The sequence below is a fragment of the Melitaea cinxia genome, chromosome 17 (genome assembly GCF_905220565.1).
Source record: "Melitaea cinxia chromosome 17, ilMelCinx1.1, whole genome shotgun sequence".
Taxonomy (NCBI): Eukaryota; Metazoa; Arthropoda; class Insecta; order Lepidoptera; family Nymphalidae; genus Melitaea; species Melitaea cinxia.
In genome coordinates, this window is record NC_059410.1 from 6,443,949 (window position 1) to 6,448,574 (window position 4,626).

A 4,626-nucleotide genomic window follows, 5' to 3' on the forward strand; every position below is an offset into this window, starting at 1 on the left:
TGATGAATACCACACCAGCCTTCTCTGCTCCGTTAGGTCGGTCAAACTGAGATTGTAGACAACATTTCTGTAACAAAGAACAGATTGGTGTTAGGATATATATTTGTCGGCATTTGCGCTGTCGTACGCAATTAGCAAGGAATTTATAAACAACAGATGCACCGATCACGCCACCTAGCACATAAATTTTCACCCTTCTACCACCAACCCCTATTTTTTATTTTTAAATAGCGTTTAGCGGCAAGACAACGTTTGCTGAGTCAGCTAGTATATATATATATATATATATATATATTATTATATATATATTAATGTATGTTCGGGGATAACTTCGTCGTTTATGAACCGGTTTTGATAATTCTTTTTTTGTTGTAAAGAAGGTATCTCAAGGATAATACCATGATAAGGAAACCAGGGTCTGATGATGGAATCCCAGAGAAATCAAGGGGAACCCTCGAAAATTGTAGTAACAACTAGTGCGTTTGTTATTTTTTTCTGTCAACTTTTTTTGTATTACTTGTTTATGTAATTAAAGTCAGTTTTGTTTCGTTTGCGGGCAAACAATTATTATTGAGATTTTAACGTAGGCGTAATCAGAAATTAAAATTACGAATTTTCGGGTCTAATTCACGTTATTCTATCTCCTATAGTTACAGAAATATTTTTTTTGCAAAGTGGTTTATAGCTTTAGCCTGTAATATTCCACTGCTGGGCATAGGCCTCTTCTCCATGTAGGAGAAGGATCAGAGCTTAATCCACTACGCTGCTCCAATGCGGATTGGCGGATATATTCCCTACTATGAGTAACGATCGCTATCAGGTGTACATGATAACAACCGGGACCGACGGCTTAACGTGTTTTTCGAGTCACGGTGGGAAGACCCACAAGGACACCACAAGACCCACAAACACCCAGACCACGACAAACATATGTATGACCAATACAAATGTTTGTCATGTGCGGGGATCGAACCCGCAACCGCTAGCGCAACAGCCACAAACCAGTGCTATGACCGTTGCGCCAACGCGGCGTCGTGGTATATAGGTCTGTTAAAAAATTCGTTAATATATACGAGTATATCAAGTCTTTGTTAGTAAGTAATGAATCACTGGAAGTATTCAACACTATTTTTCGCGCTCCGTAATTTAAATGCGATTGCATTGAATTTTTTCGTTATTCACAATTAATTTTCAATACATTTTTATGAGTACTAATACATCTAGGGTCATATTCTTATGAACTTAAAACTTTTATACTAATATACTGGTATAATTCAGGTAAAAATGGTGGGTGTCGTAAGAGGCGACTAAGGCATAACACAGTTTCACTACCGCCTTGGAACTTATAAAGCAGACCAATGGCGGGATAACCATCCAACTGCTGGCTTTCAAATACACAGGCCGAAGACGGGCAGCAGCGTCTTCGGTGCGACAAAGCCAGCCCTGCGGTCACTAACCCGCCTGCCCAGCGTGGTGACTATGGGTTCACGCCATTTTTGGCTTGAAATTGTGCAGGCCTATGTCCAGTAGTGGACTGTAAAAGACTAAAGTGATGATGAAGTGATGAACAAAAAAATAAGTCCAAAGGATTATATCTTTATCTTTTGTTTGAAGAACATTCCGCTAGGGTCATTATTCTAGAGTTCGCACAAAGACAAATTATAGGTGTAAAGTAATTTAACAGTTCAAGTATCATTTATCGTTTTTACACTTAATAATTGTAAAAAATGTGTATGTGTTAGTTCCGACGCACGACTGGAGCTTACTCCTTCAGATCGACTGTCTAAATAGGCACAAAAAAGGCTTACCAGTCGAAGAAAAAGATTAATACCATTAGCATATCAAATGGCAAATAAACGAACCAAATACCGCCATCTATAGAAACCCAATAGGGTTAGAAATTAGAAAACGTCGTTACGCCATCAATTGGAACCCTATTGGGTTCCGATGAGATTGATGAGGCGAGAAACGTAACAAGGTCATTTGTTCAGTATATTTTTTCGTAAATTACCTTTAAAATTCAATATTTATCAAAAAAAAAAAAAAAAACAAAAATGTATATTGAAAGAGAGTGTTTAACTCAAATTAAACCTAGCGCACATAGTTCACAAACAAGAAGTTTTTGAAACCTTGTTTTTGCTCTCCGGTATATTGATGATTTGACTTATACACTTGTCACAGGAGCCACAGCATTATATGTATTATTAAAAGTATCCATTACGTTGCTGGTTGTACGGAAAAATTCCTTTTGGTGTATTTTAATGTCTACTTCCTTAGTCATAAAACTTAAAAAAAAAAAATGAAAAAATGTTAAGCATCCACTAATGTTTTGTGGAGTTTTACAGAAATTATTAACATTTTTTAGAAGAAATTCATTGTCACTTCTTTTTTTCTAATTATAATACTTCTTACTGATGCTTCGTTATTAATTACTAAAGTAAATAATCAGTTTTTAATTTATGTAAGCAAAACTATAGCAAAATTATGTGGTAAGTTCGTTGTTACAATTCATTAATTTTGAGAGCATGTCTGCGTTGTAACGTAATTGCGAAAGTCTCACCCCTTAATTAAGATATTTGGGATGAAATTTCATAAAGAAATTACGTTCAACTTTAGCAATTCTAACACGCTAGAGGGCCAGTGTGATTCACCTACGCAATGTTTTTGAGATTTAACAGACAAACTTGGCCGTGTCTGTATTGAACTCAGCACCTACACTTATATGACATTTTAATTGTTTTATTGGTGTATGAAATTAAGTCGAACTTAATTATTTACAATTCAAGAATTATGTATGGGTTTGTTATTAAAAAAAAATATGAATATAAGGTTTCTTTCTATACATTATTTAACAAAAATTTATTTTTACCTATAATTCTTTTCTTCTTTTAATGAAATTTGATTTCATACAAAGGTATTGACCTTCTGAACCAAAAACTGTTGTCTAGGAGCATATGGTACTTTGAAAGTCAATATAATATGATAAAATATATACTGTGCGAAAGGTTTCCACATATCTCTTTTGCTTTTTCAAAAAAAAAAAAAAATTATAATGGGATATTCACCATGTTTTTTATTTCATTTTTTTAATAAGAATGGGGGCAAACGAGCAGACGGAGCCATCTGATGTTAAACGGCTACCGTCGCCCACGGACATCTGCAACACAAGAGGAGTTCATTTTGCGGAGTATTTGTATATTTCGACATAATCTACGAATGTCTCGTTCACGAGAATTGGAATCAATTTTAGTGATTTATTCGATGTTTGGGGCGAAACTGGTATATAAAAGTAAGAGTCTATATTACTTTATTTAGATTTCATAGAAATTGGAATTGAAAGTTGCGTGAAAATTACATTTCTTCAAATGAGAAAAGCAATGTAATTTAAATGTTAGTATTGTATAAAAAAAAAACCTCAACAAGAATAATGTCAGAAAAATACATTTTTAGATTGGTTTCAGTTTTTTTATCATAATTTAATATGTATAAAATTTATTTCTTTTATTAATATTAAATTATCGTTATATTAAGATATAAACGAAAACTTTTTGGACGATGCGTTGGTTTAGTATCTACAATAGGTACTTTGTTAACGCAGTAGAAAACGTGGTATTGACTTCTGTATATGAAAAATCTTTATATGGGCCAGACAGATATTTTTCGTGATCAGGTTGTTTGTAATGTGTTTTTTCCGGACGGTGTGTGTGTATATATGTATAAACACAGGATACATCCTTCTATCAAGGTTTGTAGCATTTATATAAAACAACAGCTTATTATATATAAAATGTTCTAAATAAATTCATAAATAATATGAGTTAATTTTGTATAAGCTGGCGTTTGCGGTTTTAATCAGAAAACTTTTTCAGAAGTTGTTTCGAACTTCTGTCCCTGATGCTATTCGGACGATGCATCTGATTAAATACGTAATTCACTCCGAATGGTAATGGATAATATTATTATATATATTATTGATTCTGCATTATAGCAGTTATACAGATATTTAATGCAATATAATACTGTGTATCGAAAATTGTACGAAAGCTAATTATTGAGTTGGTTCTTTTGGCTTTTTTGTATTATATTTATTTCAAAGTAACTCTGTAAAAAGTAAAAATTACAAAACGAAAACTGGAAAATCGTTCAATATCTATATTAATGTTTCGCATGTAATTTTTCTTCAAAATAGGTAATATTCATATAACGATTGATTTAATTCTTTATATAATGTATAAATGTAAATTATTGATGTATATTATTGTAAATAATATACATTTGAGGCACAATTCAAATAATAATATAATTTGAAATGTGAATATTTCCAATTTTCCTATCGACAAATTTTAGCAATAGTGGATGACATTCAAAATTGTTCACGTGTAATTTCACATTGAAAACATTCTGCCAACACGATGATTCTTGATTCTGCTCCATAGTTACGTTCATGGTTGAGATAGTACATCGGAATAATGCATTACTTTCAGCAAGGGCTCACTATAAAAGAAGCGGAGTGCCCGTAATTTGCCAGTAATATTGGGGGAGCAAATTTGTGGGCTTCGGACCCTATCCATATTTTATACGCAAACTGTTTTTTGTTCCCTTAACGAACTGGGATGAGCCAATCAA